Below are 10,149 nucleotides of genomic sequence, written 5' to 3'. Positions count from 1 at the left end.
GAGCTGATTATGATGGCTTGACTGCAGGCGGCTGAGCAGGGTTCGATGGAGGCCTGGCAGGGTCAGGTGCCGGAGCCCTGTGTGAAGCCAGGGAGTGTGGTCTCCTAGGAGCAAGGCGAGCTTGGGGCTTGTCCATGCTAAGAAAGGGCAAAGGCACTAACTTGACCTTCCCAGGTGGGGGCAGCTCACACTGGGAGGGAGAACGCCGCTCTGTGCCAACACTGCCCTCTGGTTTCTGGCCTTTGCCTTGGGTTTGCTCAGTCCCTGTCTCCTGGCATGGGATCCGTAACCCTGATTGTAGGGCTGGGGTAGGTTTGAGCTCTTTGGTGCTGCGTGTATTGCCCAGAGCCCAGCAGGAAGAGAGCCATGTTTCTGCTCTCTCTTCTTCCCCAGGATGTGGAAGACCTGCACTGACTCCATCCAGCATGTGCATGCCCAGGGAGCTGTGAGGCTTTTTCAAAACTCTTGGCAGAGCTCAGGTGGATGGCCCTTCCTCCTCTTGGCCCTGGGAATGGCCAGTGTTTCTGCTGCCTTTGCTTTGCCCCCTGCTTGCTTTTGCTCTTCACATATCTTGGACTTGTTTGCTCTGGGCCTTCTGGTCGTTTCGTGGCCTGGGACCTGAACTTTTTAGGGCCTGCTGGATGCGGCTTTCTGAGCTCTGTGGAGGGAATGCTTGGCTGTGATGTCGGGAGCCCTGTCACTGGCTGTAGCACTGCCAACAAGCACCTCTTGCTCCTCTCCCTCTGCCTGGCCCTCTGGGTCCTGGTGCTGCAATTTGGCCTTGAAGCTTCGTCCATTAAGTCAGACACTTTCTCCTTTTCCTTTCTCACTAGGCCTAGAAGGCCCTCCATGACAGTGGTGCTTCTCTGCACCTCACTCACCTCTGTGCTTCCTATAATTTTGGTGGTAGTTGGTGCTAGAGAGTCAGTATCTGCCAGAGGGCTTACGGACTGGGGAAGCCACACATCTTCCCCTAAAATTCTCTGGTCTCCAGAACCTCTGCTAGTTTCCAACCCTCCCTCCAGTGCCCAGTGGTCCTTGAGACTTTGGCTGTTCTCTCCCAAGTTGCCATTTTGGGAACCAGGAGTGTTCCCTTGGCTCACCAGTTCAGTGGGGGGCTGATGACACAGATATTGGGCATTTGTAACAGGAGTAGAGGATCTTCTTGCTCATCTTTTGAAATCTGGTAGGTATCCAGAGGTTGTGAGATCTTGGTTTTAATAACATCCAAACTCGCATTGTCTGCTTGTTTAGCATGTGGTACTGGAGGCAAGGTCAGGAAGCAAGAAGGGCTTTGAACCGGAGATTTGGACATGTCCCCAAACTCAGATGATGACATTCTCTCTAATGTGCAGGATTTGGCAAGTTCTGCTGTTTGTGGCAGGCAGAATGTCTGGCTTCCAGTTGGCAATCCCAGGGATGTTTCCAATCTCAGGTTAGCATCCATGTCCTGAGAATCTGCCATTGCTATAAAGAAATCAAAAGAGGGAAGTCAGTCCTGAGAGGTGAGATGATCTGGTTCTACCCACCCATCCCTCCAGCCAGGAACCTGCCCATAGTGCCAGGCATTGCCTTGGCTCCTGTACAGCACCATGGGCGGGTTTCTGACTTGGCTACTTGGCTTGCTGTTACATTAAAAAAAAAAAAGAAAGAAATCACAAATTAGGCCTCTGACCTGCATTTTGGCACAAGTAGAATGCAGACACCTTCAGGGGCATAAATGCTCTAAGGGACTGTCCTGTCCTTTAAAGTCAACTTTATTCCTCCGTGGTTTCACAAACTAGCCACTCACCTGGTATTAGAGAGTATAACAAGTGCAGGAAACAGAGCTCACTGAATTTCAACATGGTTTTGTATTTTGGAAATGGCCATGGGTAGTGTAAAGCAACTTTGTTGAATTACCTATCTGGAGCCATGGGATGATGATGAATCCTGGCTTGCAGTGGATACCCAAATGGAACGCTAGGACTATGTGATGGCTGGCAAGGAGAGCTGCCAGCACTGGATGAAGTTTTACATGACTGTGTGTAGCCTAGCTGGAGGGGCAGAATTGGAATTCCAGCGATCTGTGACCAGTTGGAGTTGTTGGACTTGGAGCTACATAGTTTGGAGTATGCCTTGCATAAATCGTGATTTGGTTGAATATTTCTTTGCTTTGCCCATGTAATCTTTTGCAGTCTGTATATTTATTCTGTGGAATTACGGTTTGTTTTTTTGTTTTTTTGTTTTTGGTATTTTTACTCAGTTAACACATCCTGGAATATGGGATGTTTGAAAATTATTGGGATAGATTAAAAACTATGGGGACTTTTGAAGCTGGATCAATGCATTCCATTTGACATAATCTATAGTTGTCAGTTTATGCAGGCCAGGGTAGTATGTGCTTATTCAATTCAGGTGTTCCCATAGACTTAGGTATTCTGAATGCTAGGTTCCAGGCTGAACCCAAGTTGGGAATTAACACAGCTGATCAGAATCATAACATAATACGGAGGTATCAAGCTGGGCACTCAGCATGGGTGACATTTTAAGCCACACCACTACATAATGAGGCCTACTGACATAAAATCAGGTAGATAGGCCTGCTCTACAAGTGCTTATCTTTCTTTATATGTCAGCACAGGTTATGGGTTACATATTCTTGGTTGGCTTTACCATTCTCAAGTTGTATTTGGGGATTGATTATTGTTGCCTTTGATGCTTTCAGATTCATAGGGTCTTTGTCTCTTTCTTCTGTCATTTGGGGGGGCAGGGTCTGACAAAGACCCAGGCTGACTTGGAACACATTTCAGAACCTAAATCTCAACTTCCTAGCTGACATGATTAAGGGTATAGAGCACACACACCTTAAGGATTTTGGCCCTATAAGGTTATTTGTTTGATTCAGTCCCACATTTGCAATATAACTTCCAATCAGTGTGCAGTGTGAGAACTGATGTACTAAACATTAATATCAATGATCATTAGCAAAGAGTATGGCACAGATTTTTCTCAGATAATGTTTCCGATAAATTACATGATTTAAAAGTGGGAAGGACCTCCTTGGCCACAAGAAGGAATTCATGTGCACCTTTCATGGACTACAGGGACCACCTTGAGGGAGAAAAGGATCAGTGGTTAAAGGTGCTTACTTGCCAAGCCTGCTGGCCTGGCTTTGACTCCTTAGTAATCACATAAGGCCAGACAAACAAAATGCCACATGCATCTGGAGTTTCTTTCAGGCAGTAAGAGCTATCAGCACACCTATATAAACACGATCTCTCTCTCCCACACTCTCTCCCACCCTGCCCGCTGGCACATCACAAATAAATATATATTTTTTCATGAACAGATAACTTTCATGCACCATGAGAAATTCACTTGTGCTCTCAGAGTATAGGAGAATTGTAGTCATCTCCAGAAAGAAGGGAAATGGAGCATTTCCCAGATCAAGAGCTTGGAACACACCAAAAAGCATGTGGGTCTCAGCCAGGCCAGGCAAATTGACCCATTTCATAGATGTAGTAAGGAATGTGGACTTTTCTTACCCACCACTCTAGAGGACCACTGTTATACCACAGTTTTGGGGATATTGGATGGAATGTGCTAAGTAGTAATGAGAAGAACTAAGTCACATATCCCTAGTTACATACAACTGAGATATGTAAAGCATATGCAATGTCTAAACAAGAATCTCTACAGTAAAAAGTAGAATCTTTAGGGTATATGGTCAGTAGTGTTATATGTGAGTTAAAAGGTAGACCTAGTTTTACATTGTTGAGGAACTTCTATATTCATTTACACAGTGTCTGTACCATGTTAATACTTGGGACAACAGTCCATGAGGGTTCATGTTTCCCCACCCTCACCCACATCTGTTGTCATTTTATTTTTACACATTTTTATTAACACTTACTTATTGATTAGACAGAGAGATAAAGAGATAAAGACAGAGAAAGAGAGACAGAAAATGGATACACCAGGGGCTCTAGCCAGTGTATATGAAGTCCAAATGCATATACCCCATCATGTGCATCTAGCTCAAAATGGTTCTGCCAAATCGAACCTGGGTCCTTAAAGTATACAGCCAAGTGCCTTAACAGTTAAACTATCCTTCCAGCCCCCAAATGATTTTTCTCTTTATTATTTTTTTTCTCTTTTACTTATTTTTAATTTTGTTTTTTCTCAATTTTTATTAACATTTTCCATGATTATAAAATATATCCCATGGCAATACACTCCCTCCCCCCACTTTCCCCTTTGAAATTCCATTCTCCATCATATTCCCTCCCCATCTCAATCAGTGTCTCTTTTATTTTAATATCATGATCTTTTCCTCCTCTTATGATGGTCTTGTGTAGGAAGTGTCAGGTATTATGAGGTCATGGATATCCACGCAATTTTATGTCTGGAGGGAGCACATTGTAAGGAGTTCTACACTTCGAGATGTTACTCAGTACTCAAGTCACTTCTTTCCAGCACCATGATACCTTCTGAGTCGTCCAAAGGTCGCTGTCATCTGAAAAGAGAAGAGTCTCTACCCAAAGTGAGAGTAGCATTAATATAAAGGTATGAATATTAAGAGAAGTGCTTACTGGGCAATTTAATAAGCATAGTATACATTTATCCAGACATCAACAGATGGTACATCCCTAGGCCTTATTGCTACCCCTGTTTTAAGTTTTTAGTATCAAGAATGTATTCTCTCCCATGGAGTGGGCCTCCAGTGCAATTGGAGAGCAGTTGGTTTCTACCATGATAGATGTGCCACTATTGCACCCGTTGGCTCATTTGGCCTGGCTGGCCAAGTATAAGGCTTGCAGTGTCCACTGTTGAGTCTTCACTGGTGTTTTCTCTTTTTCCCAATGAACTGCATGCAGAATGGCATCTTCCAGCTTTCTGTCAGCTGGTCTACATGAAGGAGGTTATCAGCTCAGTTCCAGCAGTATTTCTCAGTGGCCTTGCAGCCCAAGTATATGGAGTCTTCAACAACAGGGTCTTACCATCTATTCCTGGTGGTAAACCAAGGGCCTCAAAATGGCCTATAATGCTCTGGGGGCATCAGGGACCTCCCTGGCCAAGAACTCACTGGAAGGTATCCCATCCCTGGCACTGAAAATTTTCTAGTAACGATCTTCAGCTCCTGAGTGTTCAATTGTCCAAAAACAGTATGATTCCATATGATTTATTTATATCCTCTAAAATTTTGATTAACCCTTCCTCCACCTTTCCTTTACTCAATCTCTTCCCCTGACCTCATTTTGGGCTTTTCAAGACCCATTAATCTATTCTTCTACTTACATATATACAATACCAACCTATTAAGTACCCTCCTCCCTTCCTTTCTCTTCCCTTTATATCTCTTTTTTAGCTTACTTGCCTCTGCTGCTGAGTTTTTTCCTTTTTACACAGAAGCCCAATCATCTGTAGTAGGATCCACATATGAGAGAGAACATGTGGCGCTTGGGTTTCTGGGCCTGGGTTACCTCACTTAGTATAATCCTTTCCAGATCCAGCCTTTTTCCTGAAAATTTCATAACTTCATTTTTCTATACTGCTGAGTAGAACTCCATTTTATAAATGTGCCATATCTTCGTTATCCACTCATTAGTTGAAGGACATCTAGGCTGGTTCTATTTTCCAGCTATTGTGAATTGAGTGGCAATAAACATGGTTGAGCACGTACGTCTAAGGAAATGAGATGAGTACTTAGGATATATGCCTAGGAGTGCTATATCTGGGTCATATGGTAGATCAACTTTTAGCTGTCTTAGGAACCTCCACACTAATTTCCACAATGGCTGGACCAGATTGTATTCTCACCAACAGTGTACAAGGGTTCCTCCTTTTCCACATCCCCACCAGCATTTATGATCTCTGTTTTCATGACAGTAGCCAATCTGACAGGAGTGACATGGAATGTCAATGTAGTTTTAATCTGCATTTCCCTGATGACTAGGGATGTAGAACATTTTTTTAGATGCTTATACGCCATCCATATTTCTTGAGAACTCTCTATTTAGCTCCAAAGCCTATTTTTTAATTGGCTTGCTTGATTTCTTATTATTTAACTTTTTCAATTCTTTCTATATCCTAGATATCAATCCACCATCAGATATATAGCTGGCAAAGATATTTTCCCATTCTGTAGGTTGTCTCTTTGCCTTATTCAGTGTCCTTTGCAGTACAAAATCTTTGTAATTTCATGAGGGTCCCACTGGCCAATCTGTGGTTTTATTGTCTGAGCAATTGGGGTTATAATCAGAAAGTCTTTGCCAAGACCAATATGTTGAAGAGTTTCCCCTACCTTTTCCTCTAGCAGTTTCAGAGTTTCAGGTCTGATGTTAAGGTCTTTAATCCATTTGGACTTGGAGAGAGAGAAGAATCTATTTTCATCCTTCTACAGATACATATCCAGTTTTCCCAGCACTATTTGATGAAGAGGCACTCTTTTCCCCAATGAGTATTTTTATAGAATATCAGGTGGGTATAGCTACCTGGACTTACATCTGGGCCCTCTATTTGGTTCCATTGATCTCCATGTCTGCTTTTGTGCCAGTACCATGCTGTTTTTGTTACTATGGCTTTGTAGTATAGGTTAAAATCAGGTATGGTTATACCACCAGCCTTATTTTTGTTGCTCAGTATTATTTTAGATATTCGAGGTTTTTTGTGACTCCAAATGAATGTTTGGATTGTTTTTCTATTTCCATGAAGAATGCCATTGGAAATTTGATGGGGATTTCATTAAATCTGTAGATTGCTTTTGGTAAGATTTCCATTTTCACAATATTGATTCTTCTAATCCAGCAACAAGGAATGTTTTTCATTTCCTAGCGTCTTCTGCAACTTCTTGCTTGAGTGTTTTATAGTTTTCATTGTAGAGATCCTTTTGTTCCCTGGTTAGGTTTATCCCAAGGTACTTTATTTTCTTTGACGCAATTGTGAATGGGAGTGATTCTCTGATTTCATCCTCTGTGTGTCTGATGTTAGCATATAGGAAGGCTACTGATTTCTGTGTATTTATTTTGTATCCTGCTACATGGCTGTAGGTGTTTATCTGTGCTAACAGTTTGCTGGTAGAGTCGATAGGGTCCTTTATATATAGAATCATGTAATCTGCAAATAATGATAACTTGATCTCTTCCTTTCCAATTTGTATCCCTTCTATGTGTGTTTCTTGCCTTGTTGCTAAGGCTAAGGCATCCAGTACTATATTAAATAAAAGTGGGGACATTGGGCACCCTTGTCTTGTTCCTGATTTTAGTGGAAAAGCTTCCACTTTTATCCCCATTTAGTAATATGTTGGCTGTATGTTTGTCATAAATAGCCTTTATTATATTGTGAGATGTTCCCTGTATTCCCAGTCTCTGTAGGACTTTTATCATGAAGGCATGTTGGATTTTGTCAAATGCTTTCCCTGCATCTAATGATATGATCATGTGATTTTGGTCCTTCAGTACATTTATATGTTGTATTATATTTATCAATTTGCGTATGTTGAACCATCCCTTCTTCTCTGGGATAAAGCCTACTTAGTCAGGGTGCATGATCTTTCTCATATATTCTTTTATTCTGTTTTCCAATATTTTGTTGAGAATTTTTGTATCTATGTTCATGAGGGAGATTGGTCTGTGATTTTTTTTTTTAATCTATCTTTGCCTGGTTTTGCTATCAGGTTGATGCTGGATTCATAGAAGGAGTGTGGCAGGATTCCTTCCTTTTCCATTTTATGGAAAAGCTTAAGAAGCAATGGTGTTAGTTCTTCCCTGAAGGTTTGGTAAAATTCAGTAGTGAATCCATCTGTGCCTGGACATTTTTTCCGTTGGGAGATTTTTGATATCTCCTTGGATCTCCATGCTTGTTATAGGTCTATTTATTGAATAATCTCATCTTGATTTAATTTAGGAAGGTCACATAAATCAAGGAAATCATCCATTTCTTTCAGATTTTCATACTTTGTGGAGTATATGCTTTTATAGTATGTCCCTATGACACTTTGAATTTCTCTGGCATCTGTTGTGATGTCACCTTTTTCATCTCTAATTTTATTAATTTGTGTCTCTTCTCTCTTTCTTTTGGTCAGATTTGCTAAGGGTTTATCAATCTTGTTTATCCTTTCAAAGAACCAACTCTTTGTTTCATTGGTTCTTTGGATTGTTATTTTGGTTTCTATTTCATTAATTTCTGCCCTAATCTTTATTATTTCTTCCCATCTACTGATTTTTGGTTTGCCTTCTTCTTTTGCCAAGGCTTTAAGGTGAAGCATTAAGTCATTTACTTGTAACCTTTCTAATTTCTTAATATAGGTGCTTAAAATATACATTTTCCTCTTAGGACTGCCTTCATTGTGTCCCAGAGATTTTGGTATGTTGTATTCTCATTATTGTTTGACTCTATAAATTTTTTGATTTCCTTCTTGAGTTCTTCATTGGCCCATTCATCACTTAGTAGTGTGTTATTTAATTTCCGTGAGTTTGTGTATGCTATAAAGCCTTTCTTGCTATTGATTTGCAGTTTGATTCCATTGTGGTCAGTTAGAATGCAAGGACTTATTTCAATTTTCCTGTATTTGTTAACATTTGCTTTATGTTCTAATATATGGTCTAATTTAGAGGATGTTCCATGTGCTGCTGAAAAGAATGTATATTCTGTAACATTTGGATGGCATGTCCTGTATATATCTGTTAGGTCCATTCCTTCTATGACCTCATTTAGCCCAGATGCCTCTGTGGTTATTTTTTCCTGGGATGAACTATCAATTGATGAGAGTGGGGTGTTGAAGTCACCCACTACCACTGTTTGGTGTTATCTGTGACCTTAGTTCTAATAGCATTTGTTTGATGAATTTGGGGCCCCCGTGTTAGATGCATATATGTTTAGAATTGTAATGCCCTCCTGTTGGAGGGTGCCTTTAATCAATATAAAGTGGCCTTCCTTATCTTTCTTAAGTAATGTTGGACTGAAGTCTACCTTGTCAGATATTAGGATACCAACACCTGCTTGTTTTCTAGGTCCATTTGCTTGAAACACCGTTTTCCAACTTTTCACCCTAAGGTAATTTTCATCCTTTGCAGAAAGGTGAGTTTCTTGGAGACAACAAATTGTAGGATCCTGCTTTTTAACCCAGACTGCAAACCTATGTCTTTTGGTTGGGGCATCAAGACTGTTGACATGAAGAGATTAATATTGATATTAAGAGATATGAAGAAAGGTGTGTACTCCTTTTTGCCTTTTTTTTGCAGTTCTTCCAGTTTTACCTTTGCTCTCTTGTGTTAACTAGTATTTGAGTATTGTTTGTTTTTTCCTGGTTCCTTATATGTGTGCTTTTCTTTTTCTTCATCATGCAGGATTCTTTCAAGTATTTTCTGTAGAGCTGGTTTTGTTTTCAAACACTCCTTAACTTGCTTTTGTCCTGTAATGTCCTTATTTCCCCATCTATTTGAATGGATAGCTTTGCAGGATAAAGCAACATTGGTTGACAGTTGTTATCTTTCAGAACTTGGAATTCATCACTCCATGCCCTTCTGGCTATTAAAGTTTGTGTTGTGTTATCTGCAGTAATCATGATAGGCTTTCCTTTGTAGGTAACTTTATTTTTCATTCTGACTGCCTTCAGTATTTTTCCTTTGGTTTGTGTATTTGGTAGCTTGATTATAATATGGCAAGGAGACGTTCTTTCCAGGCTTTGTCTGGCTGTTGTTCTAAAGGGTTCCTGTATCTGCATTGGCATGTATTTCCCAATTTGGGGGACGTTTTCTTCTGTGATTTTGTTGAAGATGCCTACTATGCCTTTGGAGTGAAATTCTTCTCCTACTATGCCCTGAATTCTTTTTTTTTTTTTTTGGTTTTTCGAGGTAGGGTCTCACTCTGGGCCAGGCTGACCTGGAATTAACTCTGGAGTCTCAGGGTGGCCTCGAACTCATGGCATTCCTCCTACCTCTGCCTCCCAAGTGCTGGGATTAAAGGCGTGCGCCACCACGCCTGGCTACCCCTGAATTCTTATGTTTGATCTTTTCATAGTGTCCCGAATATTTTGAAATTCCCACTCATACTTTCCTATTTGTTTGTCTTTGTCTATTTTGGACTGTATTAGATCTGCCACCTGGTCTTCTAGTTTAGATATTCTGTCCTCTCCCTCATCCATCCTACTGGTGAGATTTTCTACAG

This window comes from Jaculus jaculus, chromosome 9 (assembly GCF_020740685.1).
Source record: "Jaculus jaculus isolate mJacJac1 chromosome 9, mJacJac1.mat.Y.cur, whole genome shotgun sequence".
NCBI classification, from domain to species: domain Eukaryota; kingdom Metazoa; phylum Chordata; class Mammalia; order Rodentia; family Dipodidae; genus Jaculus; species Jaculus jaculus.
This window is presented reverse-complemented; position numbering follows the sequence as displayed.